This window comes from Hyla sarda, unplaced genomic scaffold, assembly GCF_029499605.1.
Source record: "Hyla sarda isolate aHylSar1 unplaced genomic scaffold, aHylSar1.hap1 scaffold_623, whole genome shotgun sequence".
Classification (NCBI taxonomy): domain Eukaryota; kingdom Metazoa; phylum Chordata; class Amphibia; order Anura; family Hylidae; genus Hyla; species Hyla sarda.
In genome coordinates this window covers 58,248-80,829 of record NW_026610638.1, presented here as the reverse complement: position 1 = coordinate 80,829, position 22,582 = coordinate 58,248, and the positions used below count along the sequence as shown (strand labels likewise).

General features: G+C 43.5%; 13 pseudogenes; all 13 read left to right on the top strand.

The window, feature by feature from the left end:
• The first annotated feature begins 770 nt into the window (after positions 1-770).
• LOC130341664 (U2 spliceosomal RNA) lies at positions 771-1,034 on the top strand (annotated as a pseudogene).
• A 1,485-nt stretch (positions 1,035-2,519) lies between these two features.
• On the top strand, positions 2,520-2,783 carry LOC130341678 (U2 spliceosomal RNA; annotated as a pseudogene).
• A 1,476-nt stretch (positions 2,784-4,259) lies between these two features.
• On the top strand, positions 4,260-4,523 carry LOC130341677 (U2 spliceosomal RNA; annotated as a pseudogene).
• A 1,475-nt stretch (positions 4,524-5,998) lies between these two features.
• Positions 5,999-6,262, top strand: LOC130341675 (U2 spliceosomal RNA; annotated as a pseudogene).
• A 1,478-nt stretch (positions 6,263-7,740) lies between these two features.
• Positions 7,741-8,004, top strand: LOC130341674 (U2 spliceosomal RNA; annotated as a pseudogene).
• Positions 8,005-9,482: 1,478 nt separating this feature from the next.
• LOC130341673 (U2 spliceosomal RNA) lies at positions 9,483-9,746 on the top strand (annotated as a pseudogene).
• Positions 9,747-11,230: 1,484 nt separating this feature from the next.
• LOC130341672 (U2 spliceosomal RNA) lies at positions 11,231-11,494 on the top strand (annotated as a pseudogene).
• Positions 11,495-12,960: 1,466 nt separating this feature from the next.
• On the top strand, positions 12,961-13,224 carry LOC130341671 (U2 spliceosomal RNA; annotated as a pseudogene).
• Positions 13,225-14,702: 1,478 nt separating this feature from the next.
• LOC130341669 (U2 spliceosomal RNA) lies at positions 14,703-14,966 on the top strand (annotated as a pseudogene).
• Positions 14,967-16,441: 1,475 nt separating this feature from the next.
• On the top strand, positions 16,442-16,706 carry LOC130341613 (U2 spliceosomal RNA; annotated as a pseudogene).
• A 1,478-nt stretch (positions 16,707-18,184) lies between these two features.
• LOC130341668 (U2 spliceosomal RNA) lies at positions 18,185-18,448 on the top strand (annotated as a pseudogene).
• Positions 18,449-19,926: 1,478 nt separating this feature from the next.
• Positions 19,927-20,190, top strand: LOC130341667 (U2 spliceosomal RNA; annotated as a pseudogene).
• Positions 20,191-21,679: 1,489 nt separating this feature from the next.
• LOC130341666 (U2 spliceosomal RNA) lies at positions 21,680-21,943 on the top strand (annotated as a pseudogene).
• The last annotated feature ends 639 nt before the right edge of the window (positions 21,944-22,582 follow it).

Below are 22,582 nucleotides of genomic sequence, written 5' to 3'. Positions count from 1 at the left end.
GTCTGAATGACAGAAAGAAAAAAGGATGAAGAAAGAAGCATGAAGAAAAAAAAATGTATATGGAGTTGCTGACATGAGTGCAATCTACAAAGCCGTTGAGGCTGATCCTCATGGGAGGATTATTGCACCAGGACCCTTAGCACTTTTAAAATGCCATTCAATGCCACGGGCTAGATGTAAACTGCAGATGACCATGTTGTGGTAGTTACCATGGATACCCAAGTGATGTGTGAGCTAACACATAGGCCCAACAGATTCCAAGAAGGCCAGAATCACCAGCGGCACCACCATCGATTGTCAGGTCACCCGGATTCAGCAAATACCAGAGTCCAAAATGATGCAGGTTTATACTGTTAATTTTCAGTTTATCGTTACAGTTGGTGTTATTCCATGTCGGAAGGGACGCAGCTACAGCCAGTGGGGTAACTAGAGACAGGCAGGCAGCTATGTGCAACAAAGGTAGGCGTGTTGTTTTCATATGCAGATCTGAAATATTGTCTTATATGCAAGAGGAGGAGTGATGGGGGTTCAGGCAAAAGCCAGGCTATGGATTGCATTGCTAAATGCTCCATCAGAGTGCAATGGTCGCCTGTCCTTTTTTTAAGTGATGATGTGGGTTTAGCCTGTGCTGTATGTATGTATGGGTGGCTGACTGCCACCCACCCAGAGAGTGTATGGGAGGCTGGTTGGCTGCCAGCCTTCCTTCCATTCCTATGAGTAATGTGAGTGCTCATGAAGGGGACATGGTTGGGTCCACCCCTTTCCCGGTTATCCCCTCTAGGCCTTTTGGCTTAGATCAAGTGTAAAAAAAGAAAGGATCTTGCGACAGATCGCATCCTGAGGCACGTTTTTTTTTGTGTGAATACTTGCACTTGGGTGACTTGTGAGCCCATACTGATACATACGTTCCCTATCTGGGGACCATAAATTAAATGGATTTTTGAGAAAGGGAGCTGATTTGGAAGCTTGCTTCTGTCGCCCTATGCATTGACCCGATGTGGCAGTATATTCGGGTAGTGAACAGTGCACCACCCCATTCCAGTGTTAAACAAGAAAGATTCTCATTTAATCCTCCGTGGGTGAGAATTTGAGTTTGAGAATTGGAGACCAAAATGATGAGTTGCACTGACTGGTTTATGAACGTCTATTCATTTAGCGTTTTAATGACCATGTTTGCACACTGATTGGTGTAAAAAAATAAAATAAAACTAAATAATAATAATCTAGCACACCTGTGCAGGTTTGACATGACATGACAGGTAGCTGTCTTGTGGGTGGTGCTGAATCCTGTTAAATGACGTGAGGGTCTCATGCCTATACACAAGGGTGTGTCATTGCTGTTGCTTGACCATGCATTGGTATCTGTGGTCAGTGAATGATAAAAACAAAATTTACCATCCATTGATGGATGGGAAATCCGCCATGAGGCATTTGTTTTTAGAAACTGCTGCTCACAACCAATGTCGCAATGGAGTGTCTCCATCTGCTGGTGGTATTGGAAAGGCATTAGTGCTATGACAGGGTCTGAAGAAGAAGAAGAAGAAGAAGAAGAAGAAGAAGACGGAAAAAAATATATATAAAAAGAAAAAGAGAGAGAGAGAGAGAGAGACTGACTTAGTGAGCGAGTGAGTGAGAGAGTGAGAGTGAGTGAGAGTGAATGAGTGAGTGAGTGATTGAGTGAGTGAGTGAGTGAGTGAGTGAGAACAAATGAGTTAAAGCAAGTGAGTGAGAGAGATCGAATGAATGAAAGTCTGAATGACAGAAAGAAAAAAGGATGAAGAAAGAAGCATGAAGAAAAAAAAATGTATATGGAGTTGCTGACATGAGTGCAATCTACAAAGCCGTTGAGGCTGATCCTCATGGGAGGATTATTGCACCAGGACCCTTAGCACTTTTAAAATGCCATTCAATGCCACGGGCTAGATGTAAACTGCAGATGACCATGTTGTGGTAGTTACCATGGATACCCAAGTGATGTGTGAGCTAACACATAGGCCCAACAGATTCCAAGAAGGCCAGAATCACCAGCGGCACCACCATCGATTGTCAGGTCACCCGGATTCAGCAAATACCAGAGTCCAAAATGATGCAGGTTTATACTGTTAATTTTCAGTTTATCGTTACAGTTGGTGTTATTCCATGTCGGAAGGGACGCAGCTACAGCCAGTGGGGTAACTAGAGACAGGCAGGCAGCTATGTGCAACAAAGGTAGGCGTGTTGTTTTCATATGCAGATCTGAAATATTGTCTTATATGCAAGAGGAGGAGTGATGGGGGTTCAGGCAAAAGCCAGGCTATGGATTGCATTGCTAAATGCTCCATCAGAGTGCAATGGTCGCCTGTCCTTTTTTTAAGTGATGATGTGGGTTTAGCCTGTGCTGTATGTATGTATGGGTGGCTGACTGCCACCCACCCAGAGAGTGTATGGGAGGCTGGTTGGCTGCCAGCCTTCCTTCCATTCCTATGAGTAATGTGAGTGCTCATGAAGGGGACATGGTTGGGTCCACCCCTTTCCCGGTTATCCCCTCTAGGCCTTTTGGCTTAGATCAAGTGTAAAAAAAGAAAGGATCTTGCGACAGATCGCATCCTGAGGCACGTTTTTTTTTGTGTGAATACTTGCACTTGGGTGACTTGTGAGCACATACTGATACATACGTTCCCTATCTGGGGACCATAAATTAAATGGATTTTTGAGAAAGGGAGCTGATTTGGAAGCTTGCTTCTGTCGCCCTATGCATTGACCCGATGTGGCAGTATATTCGGGTAGTGAACAGTGCACCACCCCATTCCAGTGTTAAACAAGAAAGATTCTCATTTAATCCTCCGTGGGTGAGAATTTGAGTTTGAGAATTGGAGACCAAAATGATGAGTTGCACTGACTGGTTTATGAACGTCTATTCATTTAGCGTTTTAATGACCATGTTTGCACACTGATTGGTGTAAAAAAATAAAATAAAACTAAATAATAATAATCTAGCACACCTGTGCAGGTTTGACATGACATGACAGGTAGCTGTCTTGTGGGTGGTGCTGAATCCTGTTAAATGACGTGAGGGTCTCATGCCTATACACAAGGGTGTGTCATTGCTGTTGCTTGACCATGCATTGGTATCTGTGGTCAGTGAATGATAAAAACAAAATTTACCATCCATTGATGGATGGGAAATCCGCCATGAGGCATTTGTTTTTAGAAACTGCTGCTCACAACCAATGTTGCAATGGAGTGTCTCCATCTGCTGGTGGTATTGGAAAGGCATTAGTGCTATGACAGGGTCTGAAGAAGAAGAAGAAGAAGAAGAAGACGGAAAAAAATATATATAAAAAGAAAAAGAGAGAGAGAGAGAGAGAGACTGACTTAGTGAGCGAGTGAGTGAGAGAGTGAGAGTGAGTGAGAGTGAATGAGTGAGTGAGTGATTGAGTGAGTGAGTGAGTGAGTGAGAACAAATGAGTTAAAGCAAGTGAGTGAGAGAGATCGAATGAATGAAAGTCTGAATGACAGAAAGAAAAAAGGATGAAGAAAGAAGCATGAAGAAAAAAAAATGTATATGGAGTTGCTGACATGAGTGCAATCTACAAAGCCGTTGAGGCGGATCCTCATGGGAGGATTATTGCACCAGGACCCTTAGCACTTTTAAAATGCCATTCAATGCCACGGGCTAGATGTAAACTGCAGATGACCATGTTGTGGTAGTTACCATGGATACCCAAGTGATGTGTGAGCTAACACATAGGCCCAACAGATTCCAAGAAGGCCAGAATCACCAGCGGCACCACCATCGATTGTCAGGTCACCCGGATTCAGCAAATACCAGAGTCCAAAATGATGCAGGTTTATACTGTTAATTTTCAGTTTATCGTTACAGTTGGTGTTATTCCATGTCGGAAGGGACGCAGCTACAGCCAGTGGGGTAACTAGAGACAGGCAGGCAGCTATGTGCAACAAAGGTAGGCGTGTTGTTTTCATATGCAGATCTGAAATATTGTCTTATATGCAAGAGGAGGAGTGATGGGGGTTCAGGCAAAAGCCAGGCTATGGATTGCATTGCTAAATGCTCCATCAGAGTGCAATGGTCGCCTGTCCTTTTTTTAAGTGATGATGTGGGTTTAGCCTGTGCTGTATGTATGTATGTATGGGTGGCTGACTGCCACCCACCCAGAGAGTGTATGGGAGGCTGGTTGGCTGCCAGCCTTCCTTCCATTCCTATGAGTAATGTGAGTGCTCATGAAGGGGACATGGTTGGGTCCACCCCTTTCCCGGTTATCCCCTCTAGGCCTTTTGGCTTAGATCAAGTGTAAAAAAAGAAAGGATCTTGCGACAGATCGCATCCTGAGGCACGTTTTTTTTTGTGTGAATACTTGCACTTGGGTGACTTGTGAGCACATACTGATACATACGTTCCCTATCTGGGGACCATAAATTAAATGGATTTTTGAGAAAGGGAGCTGATTTGGAAGCTTGCTTCTGTCGCCCTATGCATTGACCCGATGTGGCAGTATATTCGGGTAGTGAACAGTGCACCACCCCATTCCAGTGTTAAACAAGAAAGATTCTCATTTAATCCTCCGTGGGTGAGAATTTGAGTTTGAGAATTGGAGACCAAAATGATGAGTTGCACTGACTGGTTTATGAACGTCTATTCATTTAGCGTTTTAATGACCATGTTTGCACACTGATTGGTGTAAAAAAATAAAATAAAACTAAATAATAATAATCTAGCACACCTGTGCAGGTTTGACATGACATGACAGGTAGCTGTCTTGTGGGTGGTGCTGAATCCTGTTAAATGACGTGAGGGTCTCATGCCTATACACAAGGGTGTGTCATTGCTGTTGCTTGACCATGCATTGGTATCTGTGGTCAGTGAATGATAAAAACAAAATTTACCATCCATTGATGGATGGGAAATCCGCCATGAGGCATTTGTTTTTAGAAACTGCTGCTCACAACCAATGTTGCAATGGAGTGTCTCCATCTGCTGGTGGTATTGGAAAGGCATTAGTGCTATGACAGGGTCTGAAGAAGAAGAAGAAGAAGAAGAAGAAGACGGAAAAAAATATATATAAAAAGAAAAAGAGAGAGAGAGAGAGAGAGACTGACTTAGTGAGCGAGTGAGTGAGAGAGTGAGAGTGAGTGAGAGTGAATGAGTGAGTGAGTGATTGAGTGAGTGAGTGAGTGAGTGAGAACAAATGAGTTAAAGCAAGTGAGTGAGAGAGATCGAATGAATGAAAGTCTGAATGACAGAAAGAAAAAAGGATGAAGAAAGAAGCATGAAGAAAAAAAAATGTATATGGAGTTGCTGACATGAGTGCAATCTACAAAGCCGTTGAGGCTGATCCTCATGGGAGGATTATTGCACCAGGACCCTTAGCACTTTTAAAATGCCATTCAATGCCACGGGCTAGATGTAAACTGCAGATGACCATGTTGTGGTAGTTACCATGGATACCCAAGTGATGTGTGAGCTAACACATAGGCCCAACAGATTCCAAGAAGGCCAGAATCACCAGCGGCACCACCATCGATTGTCAGGTCACCCGGATTCAGCAAATACCAGAGTCCAAAATGATGCAGGTTTATACTGTTAATTTTCAGTTTATCGTTACAGTTGGTGTTATTCCATGTCGGAAGGGACGCAGCTACAGCCAGTGGGGTAACTAGAGACAGGCAGGCAGCTATGTGCAACAAAGGTAGGCGTGTTGTTTTCATATGCAGATCTGAAATATTGTCTTATATGCAAGAGGAGGAGTGATGGGGGTTCAGGCAAAAGCCAGGCTATGGATTGCATTGCTAAATGCTCCATCAGAGTGCAATGGTCGCCTGTCCTTTTTTTAAGTGATGATGTGGGTTTAGCCTGTGCTGTATGTATGTATGGGTGGCTGACTGCCACCCACCCAGAGAGTGTATGGGAGGCTGGTTGGCTGCCAGCCTTCCTTCCATTCCTATGAGTAATGTGAGTGCTCATGAAGGGGACATGGTTGGGTCCACCCCTTTCCCGGTTATCCCCTCTAGGCCTTTTGGCTTAGATCAAGTGTAAAAAAAGAAAGGATCTTGCGACAGATCGCATCCTGAGGCACGTTTTTTTTTGTGTGAATACTTGCACTTGGGTGACTTGTGAGCACATACTGATACATACGTTCCCTATCTGGGGACCATAAATTAAATGGATTTTTGAGAAAGGGAGCTGATTTGGAAGCTTGCTTCTGTCGCCCTATGCATTGACCCGATGTGGCAGTATATTCGGGTAGTGAACAGTGCACCACCCCATTCCAGTGTTAAACAAGAAAGATTCTCATTTAATCCTCCGTGGGTGAGAATTTGAGTTTGAGAATTGGAGACCAAAATGATGAGTTGCACTGACTGGTTTATGAACGTCTATTCATTTAGCGTTTTAATGACCATGTTTGCACACTGATTGGTGTAAAAAAATAAAATAAAACTAAATAATAATAATCTAGCACACCTGTGCAGGTTTGACATGACATGACAGGTAGCTGTCTTGTGGGTGGTGCTGAATCCTGTTAAATGACGTGAGGGTCTCATGCCTATACACAAGGGTGTGTCATTGCTGTTGCTTGACCATGCATTGGTATCTGTGGTCAGTGAATGATAAAAACAAAATTTACCATCCATTGATGGATGGGAAATCCGCCATGAGGCATTTGTTTTTAGAAACTGCTGCTCACAACCAATGTTGCAATGGAGTGTCTCCATCTGCTGGTGGTATTGGAAAGGCATTAGTGCTATGACAGGGTCTGAAGAAGAAGAAGAAGAAGAAGAAGAAGAAGACGGAAAAAAATATATATAAAAAGAAAAAGAGAGAGAGAGAGAGAGAGACTGACTTAGTGAGCGAGTGAGTGAGAGAGTGAGAGTGAGTGAGAGTGAATGAGTGAGTGAGTGATTGAGTGAGTGAGTGAGTGAGTGAGAACAAATGAGTTAAAGCAAGTGAGTGAGAGAGATCGAATGAATGAAAGTCTGAATGACAGAAAGAAAAAAGGATGAAGAAAGAAGCATGAAGAAAAAAAAATGTATATGGAGTTGCTGACATGAGTGCAATCTACAAAGCCGTTGAGGCTGATCCTCATGGGAGGATTATTGCACCAGGACCCTTAGCACTTTTAAAATGCCATTCAATGCCACGGGCTAGATGTAAACTGCAGATGACCATGTTGTGGTAGTTACCATGGATACCCAAGTGATGTGTGAGCTAACACATAGGCCCAACAGATTCCAAGAAGGCCAGAATCACCAGCGGCACCACCATCGATTGTCAGGTCACCCGGATTCAGCAAATACCAGAGTCCAAAATGATGCAGGTTTATACTGTTAATTTTCAGTTTATCGTTACAGTTGGTGTTATTCCATGTCGGAAGGGACGCAGCTACAGCCAGTGGGGTAACTAGAGACAGGCAGGCAGCTATGTGCAACAAAGGTAGGCGTGTTGTTTTCATATGCAGATCTGAAATATTGTCTTATATGCAAGAGGAGGAGTGATGGGGGTTCAGGCAAAAGCCAGGCTATGGATTGCATTGCTAAATGCTCCATCAGAGTGCAATGGTCGCCTGTCCTTTTTTTAAGTGATGATGTGGGTTTAGCCTGTGCTGTATGTATGTATGGGTGGCTGACTGCCACCCACCCAGAGAGTGTATGGGAGGCTGGTTGGCTGCCAGCCTTCCTTCCATTCCTATGAGTAATGTGAGTGCTCATGAAGGGGACATGGTTGGGTCCACCCCTTTCCCGGTTATCCCCTCTAGGCCTTTTGGCTTAGATCAAGTGTAAAAAAAGAAAGGATCTTGCGACAGATCGCATCCTGAGGCACGTTTTTTTTTGTGTGAATACTTGCACTTGGGTGACTTGTGAGCACATACTGATACATACGTTCCCTATCTGGGGACCATAAATTAAATGGATTTTTGAGAAAGGGAGCTGATTTGGAAGCTTGCTTCTGTCGCCCTATGCATTGACCCGATGTGGCAGTATATTCGGGTAGTGAACAGTGCACCACCCCATTCCAGTGTTAAACAAGAAAGATTCTCATTTAATCCTCCGTGGGTGAGAATTTGAGTTTGAGAATTGGAGACCAAAATGATGAGTTGCACTGACTGGTTTATGAACGTCTATTCATTTAGCGTTTTAATGACCATGTTTGCACACTGATTGGTGTAAAAAAATAAAATAAAACTAAATAATAATAATCTAGCACACCTGTGCAGGTTTGACATGACATGACAGGTAGCTGTCTTGTGGGTGGTGCTGAATCCTGTTAAATGACGTGAGGGTCTCATGCCTATACACAAGGGTGTGTCATTGCTGTTGCTTGACCATGCATTGGTATCTGTGGTCAGTGAATGATAAAAACAAAATTTACCATCCATTGATGGATGGGAAATCCGCCATGAGGCATTTGTTTTTAGAAACTGCTGCTCACAACCAATGTTGCAATGGAGTGTCTCCATCTGCTGGTGGTATTGGAAAGGCATTAGTGCTATGACAGGGTCTGAAGAAGAAGAAGAAGAAGAAGAAGAAGAAGACGGAAAAAAATATATATAAAAAGAAAAAGAGAGAGAGAGAGAGAGAGACTGACTTAGTGAGCGAGTGAGTGAGAGAGTGAGAGTGAGTGAGAGTGAATGAGTGAGTGAGTGATTGAGTGAGTGAGTGAGTGAGTGAGAACAAATGAGTTAAAGCAAGTGAGTGAGAGAGATCGAATGAATGAAAGTCTGAATGACAGAAAGAAAAAAGGATGAAGAAAGAAGCATGAAGAAAAAAAAATGTATATGGAGTTGCTGACATGAGTGCAATCTACAAAGCCGTTGAGGCTGATCCTCATGGGAGGATTATTGCACCAGGACCCTTAGCACTTTTAAAATGCCATTCAATGCCACGGGCTAGATGTAAACTGCAGATGACCATGTTGTGGTAGTTACCATGGATACCCAAGTGATGTGTGAGCTAACACATAGGCCCAACAGATTCCAAGAAGGCCAGAATCACCAGCGGCACCACCATCGATTGTCAGGTCACCCGGATTCAGCAAATACCAGAGTCCAAAATGATGCAGGTTTATACTGTTAATTTTCAGTTTATCGTTACAGTTGGTGTTATTCCATGTCGGAAGGGACGCAGCTACAGCCAGTGGGGTAACTAGAGACAGGCAGGCAGCTATGTGCAACAAAGGTAGGCGTGTTGTTTTCATATGCAGATCTGAAATATTGTCTTATATGCAAGAGGAGGAGTGATGGGGGTTCAGGCAAAAGCCAGGCTATGGATTGCATTGCTAAATGCTCCATCAGAGTGCAATGGTCGCCTGTCCTTTTTTTAAGTGATGATGTGGGTTTAGCCTGTGCTGTATGTATGTATGGGTGGCTGACTGCCACCCACCCAGAGAGTGTATGGGAGGCTGGTTGGCTGCCAGCCTTCCTTCCATTCCTATGAGTAATGTGAGTGCTCATGAAGGGGACATGGTTGGGTCCACCCCTTTCCCGGTTATCCCCTCTAGGCCTTTTGGCTTAGATCAAGTGTAAAAAAAGAAAGGATCTTGCGACAGATCGCATCCTGAGGCACGTTTTTTTTTGTGTGAATACTTGCACTTGGGTGACTTGTGAGCACATACTGATACATACGTTCCCTATCTGGGGACCATAAATTAAATGGATTTTTGAGAAAGGGAGCTGATTTGGAAGCTTGCTTCTGTCGCCCTATGCATTGACCCGATGTGGCAGTATATTCGGGTAGTGAACAGTGCACCACCCCATTCCAGTGTTAAACAAGAAAGATTCTCATTTAATCCTCCGTGGGTGAGAATTTGAGTTTGAGAATTGGAGACCAAAATGATGAGTTGCACTGACTGGTTTATGAACGTCTATTCATTTAGCGTTTTAATGACCATGTTTGCACACTGATTGGTGTAAAAAAATAAAATAAAACTAAATAATAATAATCTAGCACACCTGTGCAGGTTTGACATGACATGACAGGTAGCTGTCTTGTGGGTGGTGCTGAATCCTGTTAAATGACGTGAGGGTCTCATGCCTATACACAAGGGTGTGTCATTGCTGTTGCTTGACCATGCATTGGTATCTGTGGTCAGTGAATGATAAAAACAAAATTTACCATCCATTGATGGATGGGAAATCCGCCATGAGGCATTTGTTTTTAGAAACTGCTGCTCACAACCAATGTTGCAATGGAGTGTCTCCATCTGCTGGTGGTATTGGAAAGGCATTAGTGCTATGACAGGGTCTGAAGAAGAAGAAGAAGAAGAAGAAGAAGAAGAAGAAGACGGAAAAAAATATATATAAAAAGAAAAAGAGAGAGAGAGAGAGAGAGACTGACTTAGTGAGCGAGTGAGTGAGAGAGTGAGAGTGAGTGAGAGTGAATGAGTGAGTGAGTGATTGAGTGAGTGAGTGAGTGAGTGAGAACAAATGAGTTAAAGCAAGTGAGTGAGAGAGATCGAATGAATGAAAGTCTGAATGACAGAAAGAAAAAAGGATGAAGAAAGAAGCATGAAGAAAAAAAAATGTATATGGAGTTGCTGACATGAGTGCAATCTACAAAGCCGTTGAGGCTGATCCTCATGGGAGGATTATTGCACCAGGACCCTTAGCACTTTTAAAATGCCATTCAATGCCACGGGCTAGATGTAAACTGCAGATGACCATGTTGTGGTAGTTACCATGGATACCCAAGTGATGTGTGAGCTAACACATAGGCCCAACAGATTCCAAGAAGGCCAGAATCACCAGCGGCACCACCATCGATTGTCAGGTCACCCGGATTCAGCAAATACCAGAGTCCAAAATGATGCAGGTTTATACTGTTAATTTTCAGTTTATCGTTACAGTTGGTGTTATTCCATGTCGGAAGGGACGCAGCTACAGCCAGTGGGGTAACTAGAGACAGGCAGGCAGCTATGTGCAACAAAGGTAGGCGTGTTGTTTTCATATGCAGATCTGAAATATTGTCTTATATGCAAGAGGAGGAGTGATGGGGGTTCAGGCAAAAGCCAGGCTATGGATTGCATTGCTAAATGCTCCATCAGAGTGCAATGGTCGCCTGTCCTTTTTTTAAGTGATGATGTGGGTTTAGCCTGTGCTGTATGTATGTATGGGTGGCTGACTGCCACCCACCCAGAGAGTGTATGGGAGGCTGGTTGGCTGCCAGCCTTCCTTCCATTCCTATGAGTAATGTGAGTGCTCATGAAGGGGACATGGTTGGGTCCACCCCTTTCCCGGTTATCCCCTCTAGGCCTTTTGGCTTAGATCAAGTGTAAAAAAAGAAAGGATCTTGCGACAGATCGCATCCTGAGGCACGTTTTTTTTTGTGTGAATACTTGCACTTGGGTGACTTGTGAGCACATACTGATACATACGTTCCCTATCTGGGGACCATAAATTAAATGGATTTTTGAGAAAGGGAGCTGATTTGGAAGCTTGCTTCTGTCGCCCTATGCATTGACCCGATGTGGCAGTATATTCGGGTAGTGAACAGTGCACCACCCCATTCCAGTGTTAAACAAGAAAGATTCTCATTTAATCCTCCGTGGGTGAGAATTTGAGTTTGAGAATTGGAGACCAAAATGATGAGTTGCACTGACTGGTTTATGAACGTCTATTCATTTAGCGTTTTAATGACCATGTTTGCACACTGATTGGTGTAAAAAAATAAAATAAAACTAAATAATAATAATCTAGCACACCTGTGCAGGTTTGACATGACATGACAGGTAGCTGTCTTGTGGGTGGTGCTGAATCCTGTTAAATGACGTGAGGGTCTCATGCCTATACACAAGGGTGTGTCATTGCTGTTGCTTGACCATGCATTGGTATCTGTGGTCAGTGAATGATAAAAACAAAATTTACCATCCATTGATGGATGGGAAATCCGCCATGAGGCATTTGTTTTTAGAAACTGCTGCTCACAACCAATGTTGCAATGGAGTGTCTCCATCTGCTGGTGGTATTGGAAAGGCATTAGTGCTATGACAGGGTCTGAAGAAGAAGAAGAAGAAGACGGAAAAAAATATATATAAAAAGAAAAAGAGAGAGAGAGAGAGAGAGACTGACTTAGTGAGCGAGTGAGTGAGAGAGTGAGAGTGAGTGAGAGTGAATGAGTGAGTGAGTGATTGAGTGAGTGAGTGAGTGAGTGAGAACAAATGAGTTAAAGCAAGTGAGTGAGAGAGATCGAATGAATGAAAGTCTGAATGACAGAAAGAAAAAAGGATGAAGAAAGAAGCATGAAGAAAAAAAAATGTATATGGAGTTGCTGACATGAGTGCAATCTACAAAGCCGTTGAGGCTGATCCTCATGGGAGGATTATTGCACCAGGACCCTTAGCACTTTTAAAATGCCATTCAATGCCACGGGCTAGATGTAAACTGCAGATGACCATGTTGTGGTAGTTACCATGGATACCCAAGTGATGTGTGAGCTAACACATAGGCCCAACAGATTCCAAGAAGGCCAGAATCACCAGCGGCACCACCATCGATTGTCAGGTCACCCGGATTCAGCAAATACCAGAGTCCAAAATGATGCAGGTTTATACTGTTAATTTTCAGTTTATCGTTACAGTTGGTGTTATTCCATGTCGGAAGGGACGCAGCTACAGCCAGTGGGGTAACTAGAGACAGGCAGGCAGCTATGTGCAACAAAGGTAGGCGTGTTGTTTTCATATGCAGATCTGAAATATTGTCTTATATGCAAGAGGAGGAGTGATGGGGGTTCAGGCAAAAGCCAGGCTATGGATTGCATTGCTAAATGCTCCATCAGAGTGCAATGGTCGCCTGTCCTTTTTTTAAGTGATGATGTGGGTTTAGCCTGTGCTGTATGTATGTATGGGTGGCTGACTGCCACCCACCCAGAGAGTGTATGGGAGGCTGGTTGGCTGCCAGCCTTCCTTCCATTCCTATGAGTAATGTGAGTGCTCATGAAGGGGACATGGTTGGGTCCACCCCTTTCCCGGTTATCCCCTCTAGGCCTTTTGGCTTAGATCAAGTGTAAAAAAAGAAAGGATCTTGCGACAGATCGCATCCTGAGGCACGTTTTTTTTTGTGTGAATACTTGCACTTGGGTGACTTGTGAGCACATACTGATACATACGTTCCCTATCTGGGGACCATAAATTAAATGGATTTTTGAGAAAGGGAGCTGATTTGGAAGCTTGCTTCTGTCGCCCTATGCATTGACCCGATGTGGCAGTATATTCGGGTAGTGAACAGTGCACCACCCCATTCCAGTGTTAAACAAGAAAGATTCTCATTTAATCCTCCGTGGGTGAGAATTTGAGTTTGAGAATTGGAGACCAAAATGATGAGTTGCACTGACTGGTTTATGAACGTCTATTCATTTAGCGTTTTAATGACCATGTTTGCACACTGATTGGTGTAAAAAAATAAAATAAAACTAAATAATAATAATCTAGCACACCTGTGCAGGTTTGACATGACATGACAGGTAGCTGTCTTGTGGGTGGTGCTGAATCCTGTTAAATGACGTGAGGGTCTCATGCCTATACACAAGGGTGTGTCATTGCTGTTGCTTGACCATGCATTGGTATCTGTGGTCAGTGAATGATAAAAACAAAATTTACCATCCATTGATGGATGGGAAATCCGCCATGAGGCATTTGTTTTTAGAAACTGCTGCTCACAACCAATGTTGCAATGGAGTGTCTCCATCTGCTGGTGGTATTGGAAAGGCATTAGTGCTATGACAGGGTCTGAAGAAGAAGAAGAAGAAGAAGAAGAAGAAGACGGAAAAAAATATATATAAAAAGAAAAAGAGAGAGAGAGAGAGAGAGACTGACTTAGTGAGCGAGTGAGTGAGAGAGTGAGAGTGAGTGAGAGTGAATGAGTGAGTGAGTGATTGAGTGAGTGAGTGAGTGAGTGAGAACAAATGAGTTAAAGCAAGTGAGTGAGAGAGATCGAATGAATGAAAGTCTGAATGACAGAAAGAAAAAAGGATGAAGAAAGAAGCATGAAGAAAAAAAAATGTATATGGAGTTGCTGACATGAGTGCAATCTACAAAGCCGTTGAGGCTGATCCTCATGGGAGGATTATTGCACCAGGACCCTTAGCACTTTTAAAATGCCATTCAATGCCACGGGCTAGATGTAAACTGCAGATGACCATGTTGTGGTAGTTACCATGGATACCCAAGTGATGTGTGAGCTAACACATAGGCCCAACAGATTCCAAGAAGGCCAGAATCACCAGCGGCACCACCATCGATTGTCAGGTCACCCGGATTCAGCAAATACCAGAGTCCAAAATGATGCAGGTTTATACTGTTAATTTTCAGTTTATCGTTACAGTTGGTGTTATTCCATGTCGGAAGGGACGCAGCTACAGCCAGTGGGGTAACTAGAGACAGGCAGGCAGCTATGTGCAACAAAGGTAGGCGTGTTGTTTTCATATGCAGATCTGAAATATTGTCTTATATGCAAGAGGAGGAGTGATGGGGGTTCAGGCAAAAGCCAGGCTATGGATTGCATTGCTAAATGCTCCATCAGAGTGCAATGGTCGCCTGTCCTTTTTTTAAGTGATGATGTGGGTTTAGCCTGTGCTGTATGTATGTATGGGTGGCTGACTGCCACCCACCCAGAGAGTGTATGGGAGGCTGGTTGGCTGCCAGCCTTCCTTCCATTCCTATGAGTAATGTGAGTGCTCATGAAGGGGACATGGTTGGGTCCACCCCTTTCCCGGTTATCCCCTCTAGGCCTTTTGGCTTAGATCAAGTGTAAAAAAAGAAAGGATCTTGCGACAGATCGCATCCTGAGGCACGTTTTTTTTTGTGTGAATACTTGCACTTGGGTGACTTGTGAGCACATACTGATACATACGTTCCCTATCTGGGGACCATAAATTAAATGGATTTTTGAGAAAGGGAGCTGATTTGGAAGCTTGCTTCTGTCGCCCTATGCATTGACCCGATGTGGCAGTATATTCGGGTAGTGAACAGTGCACCACCCCATTCCAGTGTTAAACAAGAAAGATTCTCATTTAATCCTCCGTGGGTGAGAATTTGAGTTTGAGAATTGGAGACCAAAATGATGAGTTGCACTGACTGGTTTATGAACGTCTATTCATTTAGCGTTTTAATGACCATGTTTGCACACTGATTGGTGTAAAAAAATAAAATAAAACTAAATAATAATAATCTAGCACACCTGTGCAGGTTTGACATGACATGACAGGTAGCTGTCTTGTGGGTGGTGCTGAATCCTGTTAAATGACGTGAGGGTCTCATGCCTATACACAAGGGTGTGTCATTGCTGTTGCTTGACCATGCATTGGTATCTGTGGTCAGTGAATGATAAAAACAAAATTTACCATCCATTGATGGATGGGAAATCCGCCATGAGGCATTTGTTTTTAGAAACTGCTGCTCACAACCAATGTTGCAATGGAGTGTCTCCATCTGCTGGTGGTATTGGAAAGGCATTAGTGCTATGACAGGGTCTGAAGAAGAAGAAGAAGAAGAAGAAGAAGACGGAAAAAAATATATATAAAAAGAAAAAGAGAGAGAGAGAGAGAGAGACTGACTTAGTGAGCGAGTGAGTGAGAGAGTGAGAGTGAGTGAGAGTGAATGAGTGAGTGAGTGATTGAGTGAGTGAGTGAGTGAGTGAGAACAAATGAGTTAAAGCAAGTGAGTGAGAGAGATCGAATGAATGAAAGTCTGAATGACAGAAAGAAAAAAGGATGAAGAAAGAAGCATGAAGAAAAAAAAATGTATATGGAGTTGCTGACATGAGTGCAATCTACAAAGCCGTTGAGGCTGATCCTCATGGGAGGATTATTGCACCAGGACCCTTAGCACTTTTAAAATGCCATTCAATGCCACGGGCTAGATGTAAACTGCAGATGACCATGTTGTGGTAGTTACCATGGATACCCAAGTGATGTGTGAGCTAACACATAGGCCCAACAGATTCCAAGAAGGCCAGAATCACCAGCGGCACCACCATCGATTGTCAGGTCACCCGGATTCAGCAAATACCAGAGTCCAAAATGATGCAGGTTTATACTGTTAATTTTCAGTTTATCGTTACAGTTGGTGTTATTCCATGTCGGAAGGGACGCAGCTACAGCCAGTGGGGTAACTAGAGACAGGCAGGCAGCTATGTGCAACAAAGGTAGGCGTGTTGTTTTCATATGCAGATCTGAAATATTGTCTTATATGCAAGAGGAGGAGTGATGGGGGTTCAGGCAAAAGCCAGGCTATGGATTGCATTGCTAAATGCTCCATCAGAGTGCAATGGTCGCCTGTCCTTTTTTTAAGTGATGATGTGGGTTTAGCCTGTGCTGTATGTATGTATGGGTGGCTGACTGCCACCCACCCAGAGAGTGTATGGGAGGCTGGTTGGCTGCCAGCCTTCCTTCCATTCCTATGAGTAATGTGAGTGCTCATGAAGGGGACATGGTTGGGTCCACCCCTTTCCCGGTTATCCCCTCTAGGCCTTTTGGCTTAGATCAAGTGTAAAAAAAGAAAGGATCTTGCGACAGATCGCATCCTGAGGCACGTTTTTTTTTTGTGTGAATACTTGCACTTGGGTGACTTGTGAGCACATACTGATACATACGTTCCCTATCTGGGGACCATAAATTAAATGGATTTTTGAGAAAGGGAGCTGATTTGGAAGCTTGCTTCTGTCGCCCTATGCATTGACCCGATGTGGCAGTATATTCGGGTAGTGAACAGTGCACCACCCCATTCCAGTGTTAAACAAGAAAGATTCTCATTTAATCCTCCGTGGGTGAGAATTTGAGTTTGAGAATTGGAGACCAAAATGATGAGTTGCACTGACTGGTTTATGAACGTCTATTCATTTAGCGTTTTAATGACCATGTTTGCACACTGATTGGTGTAAAAAAATAAAATAAAACTAAATAATAATAATCTAGCACACCTGTGCAGGTTTGACATGACATGACAGGTAGCTGTCTTGTGGGTGGTGCTGAATCCTGTTAAATGACGTGAGGGTCTCATGCCTATACACAAGGGTGTGTCATTGCTGTTGCTTGACCATGCATTGGTATCTGTGGTCAGTGAATGATAAAAACAAAATTTACCATCCATTGATGGATGGGAAATCCGCCATGAGGCATTTGTTTTTAGAAACTGCTGCTCACAACCAATGTTGCAATGGAGTGTCTCCATCTGCTGGTGGTATTGGAAAGGCATTAGTGCTATGACAGGGTCTGAAGAAGAAGAAGAAGAAGAAGAAGAAGAAGACGGAAAAAAATATATATAAAAAGAAAAAGAGAGAGAGAGAGAGAGAGACTGACTTAGTGAGCGAGTGAGTGAGAGAGTGAGAGTGAGTGAGAGTGAATGAGTGAGTGAGTGATTGAGTGAGTGAGTGAGTGAGTGAGAACAAATGAGTTAAAGCAAGTGAGTGAGAGAGATCGAATGAATGAAAGTCTGAATGACAGAAAGAAAAAAGGATGAAGAAAGAAGCATGAAGAAAAAAAAATGTATATGGAGTTGCTGACATGAGTGCAATCTACAAAGCCGTTGAGGCTGATCCTCATGGGAGGATTATTGCACCAGGACCCTTAGCACTTTTAAAATGCCATTCAATGCCACGGGCTAGATGTAAACTGCAGATGACCATGTTGTGGTAGTTACCATGGATACCCAAGTGATGTGTGAGCTAACACATAGGCCCAACAGATTCCAAGAAGGCCAGAATCACCAGCGGCACCACCATCGATTGTCAGGTCACCCGGATTCAGCAAATACCAGAGTCCAAAATGATGCAGGTTTATACTGTTAATTTTCAGTTTATCGTTACAGTTGGTGTTATTCCATGTCGGAAGGGACGCAGCTACAGCCAGTGGGGTAACTAGAGACAGGCAGGCAGCTATGTGCAACAAAGGTAGGCGTGTTGTTTTCATATGCAGATCTGAAATATTGTCTTATATGCAAGAGGAGGAGTGATGGGGGTTCAGGCAAAAGCCAGGCTATGGATTGCATTGCTAAATGCTCCATCAGAGTGCAATGGTCGCCTGTCCTTTTTTTAAGTGATGATGTGGGTTTAGCCTGTGCTGTATGTATGTATGGGTGGCTGACTGCCACCCACCCAGAGAGTGTATGGGAGGCTGGTTGGCTGCCAGCCTTCCTTCCATTCCTATGAGTAATGTGAGTGCTCATGAAGGGGACATGGTTGGGTCCACCCCTTTCCCGGTTATCCCCTCTAGGCCTTTTGGCTTAGATCAAGTGTAAAAAAAGAAAGGATCTTGCGACAGATCGCATCCTGAGGCACGTTTTTTTTTGTGTGAATACTTGCACTTGGGTGACTTGTGAGCACATACTGATACATACGTTCCCTATCTGGGGACCATAAATTAAATGGATTTTTGAGAAAGGGAGCTGATTTGGAAGCTTGCTTCTGTCGCCCTATGCATTGACCCGATGTGGCAGTATATTCGGGTAGTGAACAGTGCACCACCCCATTCCAGTGTTAAACAAGAAAGATTCTCATTTAATCCTCCGTGGGTGAGAATTTGAGTTTGAGAATTGGAGACCAAAATGATGAGTTGCACTGACTGGTTTATGAACGTCTATTCATTTAGCGTTTTAATGACCATGTTTGCACACTGATTGGTGTAAAAAAATAAAATAAAACTAAATAATAATAATCTAGCACACCTGTGCAGGTTTGACATGACATGACAGGTAGCTGTCTTGTGGGTGGTGCTGAATCCTGTTAAATGACGTGAGGGTCTCATGCCTATACACAAGGGTGTGTCATTGCTGTTGCTTGACCATGCATTGGTATCTGTGGTCAGTGAATGATAAAAACAAAATTTACCATCCATTGATGGATGGGAAATCCGCCATGAGGCATTTGTTTTTAGAAACTGCTGCTCACAACCAATGTTGCAATGGAGTGTCTCCATCTGCTGGTGGTATTGGAAAGGCATTAGTGCTATGACAGGGTCTGAAGAAGAAGAAGAAGAAGAAGAAGAAGAAGACGGAAAAAAATATATATAAAAAGAAAAAGAGAGAGAGAGAGAGAGAGACTGACTTAGTGAGCGAGTGAGTGAGAGAGTGAGAGTGAGTGAGAGTGAATGAGTGAGTGAGTGATTGAGTGAGTGAGTGAGTGAGTGAGAACAAATGAGTTAAAGCAAGTGAGTGAGAGAGATCGAATGAATGAAAGTCTGAATGACAGAAAGAAAAAAGGATGAAGAAAGAAGCATGAAGAAAAAAAAATGTATATGGAGTTGCTGACATGAGTGCAATCTACAAAGCCGTTGAGGCTGATCCTCATGGGAGGATTATTGCACCAGGACCCTTAGCACTTTTAAAATGCCATTCAATGCCACGGGCTAGATGTAAACTGCAGATGACCATGTTGTGGTAGTTACCATGGATACCCAAGTGATGTGTGAGCTAACACATAGGCCCAACAGATTCCAAGAAGGCCAGAATCACCAGCGGCACCACCATCGATTGTCAGGTCACCCGGATTCAGCAAATACCAGAGTCCAAAATGATGCAGGTTTATACTGTTAATTTTCAGTTTATCGTTACAGTTGGTGTTATTCCATGTCGGAAGGGACGCAGCTACAGCCAGTGGGGTAACTAGAGACAGGCAGGCAGCTATGTGCAACAAAGGTAGGCGTGTTGTTTTCATATGCAGATCTGAAATATTGTCTTATATGCAAGAGGAGGAGTGATGGGGGTTCAGGCAAAAGCCAGGCTATGGATTGCATTGCTAAATGCTCCATCAGAGTGCAATGGTCGCCTGTCCTTTTTTTAAGTGATGATGTGGGTTTAGCCTGTGCTGTATGTATGTATGGGTGGCTGACTGCCACCCACCCAGAGAGTGTATGGGAGGCTGGTTGGCTGCCAGCCTTCCTTCCATTCCTATGAGTAATGTGAGTGCTCATGAAGGGGACATGGTTGGGTCCACCCCTTTCCCGGTTATCCCCTCTAGGCCTTTTGGCTTAGATCAAGTGTAAAAAAAGAAAGGATCTTGCGACAGATCGCATCCTGAGGCACGTTTTTTTTTGTGTGAATACTTGCACTTGGGTGACTTGTGAGCACATACTGATACATACGTTCCCTATCTGGGGACCATAAATTAAATGGATTTTTGAGAAAGGGAGCTGATTTGGAAGCTTGCTTCTGTCGCCCTATGCATTGACCCGATGTGGCAGTATATTCGGGTAGTGAACAGTGCACCACCCCATTCCAGTGTTAAACAAGAAAGATTCTCATTTAATCCTCCGTGGGTGAGAATTTGAGTTTGAGAATTGGAGACCAAAATGATGAGTTGCACTGACTGGTTTATGAACGTCTATTCATTTAGCGTTTTAATGACCATGTTTGCACACTGATTGGTGTAAAAAAATAAAATAAAACTAAATAATAATAATCTAGCACACCTGTGCAGGTTTGACATGACATGACAGGTAGCTGTCTTGTGGGTGGTGCTGAATCCTGTTAAATGACGTGAGGGTCTCATGCCTATACACAAGGGTGTGTCATTGCTGTTGCTTGACCATGCATTGGTATCTGTGGTCAGTGAATGATAAAAACAAAATTTACCATCCATTGATGGATGGGAAATCCGCCATGAGGCATTTGTTTTTAGAAACTGCTGCTCACAATTTAGAAACTGCTGCTCACAACCAATGTTGCAATGGAGTGTCTCCATCTGCTGGTGGTATTGGAAAGGCATTAGTGCTATGACAGGGTCTGAAGAAGAAGAAGAAGAAGAAGAAGACGGAAAAAAATATATATAAAAAGAAAAAGAGAGAGAGAGAGAGAGAGACTGACTTAGTGAGCGAGTGAGTGAGAGAGTGAGAGTGAGTGAGAGTGAATGAGTGAGTGAGTGATTGAGTGAGTGAGTGAGTGAGAACAAATGAGTTAAAGCAAGTGAGTGAGAGAGATCGAATGAATGAAAGTCTGAATGACAGAAAGAAAAAAGGATGAAGAAAGAAGCATGAAGAAAAAAAAATGTATATGGAGTTGCTGACATGAGTGCAATCTACAAAGCCGTTGAGGCTGATCCTCATGGGAGGATTATTGCACCAGGACCCTTAGCACTTTTAAAATGCCATTCAATGCCACGGGCTAGATGTAAACTGCAGATGACCATGTTGTGGTAGTTACCATGGATACCCAAGTGATGTGTGAGCTAACACATAGGCCCAACAGATTCCAAGAAGGCCAGAATCACCAGCGGCACCACCATCGATTGTCAGGTCACCCGGATTCAGCAAATACCAGAGTCCAAAATGATGCAGGTTTATACTGTTAATTTTCAGTTTATCGTTACAGTTGGTGTTATTCCATGTCGGAAGGGACGCAGCTACAGCCAGTGGGGTAACTAGAGACAGGCAGGCAGCTATGTGCAACAAAGGTAGGCGTGTTGTTTTCATATGCAGATCTGAAATATTGTCTTATATGCAAGAGGAGGAGTGATGGGGGTTCAGGCAAAAGCCAGGCTATGGATTGCATTGCTAAATGCTCCATCAGAGTGCAATGGTCGCCTGTCCTTTTTTTAAGTGATGATGTGGGTTTAGCCTGTGCTGTATGTATGTATGGGTGGCTGACTGCCACCCACCCAGAGAGTGTATGGGAGGCTGGTTGGCTGCCAGCCTTCCTTCCATTCCTATGAGTAATGTGAGTGCTCATGAAGGGGACATGGTTGGGTCCACCCCTTTCCCGGTTATCCCCTCTAGGCCTTTTGGCTTAGATCAAGTGTAAAAAAAGAAAGGATCTTGCGACAGATCGCATCCTGAGGCACGTTTTTTTTTGTGTGAATACTTGCACTTGGGTGACTTGTGAGCACATACTGATACATACGTTCCCTATCTGGGGACCATAAATTAAATGGATTTTTGAGAAAGGGAGCTGATTTGGAAGCTTGCTTCTGTCGCCCTATGCATTGACCCGATGTGGCAGTATATTCGGGTAGTGAACAGTGCACCACCCCATTCCAGTGTTAAACAAGAAAGATTCTCATTTAATCCTCCGTGGGTGAGAATTTGAGTTTGAGAATTGGAGACCAAAATGATGAGTTGCACTGACTGGTTTATGAACGTCTATTCATTTAGCGTTTTAATGACCATGTTTGCACACTGATTGGTGTAAAAAAATAAAATAAAACTAAATAATAATAATCTAGCACACCTGTGCAGGTTTGACATGACATGACAGGTAGCTGTCTTGTGGGTGGTGCTGAATCCTGTTAAATGACGTGAGGGTCTCATGCCTATACACAAGGGTGTGTCATTGCTGTTGCTTGACCATGCATTGGTATCTGTGGTCAGTGAATGATAAAAACAAAATTTACCATCCATTGATGGATGGGAAATCCGCCATGAGGCATTTGTTTTTAGAAACTGCTGCTCACAACCAATGTTGCAATGGAGTGTCTCCATCTGCTGGTGGTATTGGAAAGGCATTAGTGCTATGACAGGGTCTGAAGAAGAAGAAGAAGAAGAAGAAGACGGAAAAAAATATATATAAAAAGAAAAAGAGAGAGAGAGAGAGAGAGACTGACTTAGTGAGCGAGTGAGTGAGAGAGTGAGAGTGAGTGAGAGTGAATGAGTGAGTGAGTGATTGAGTGAG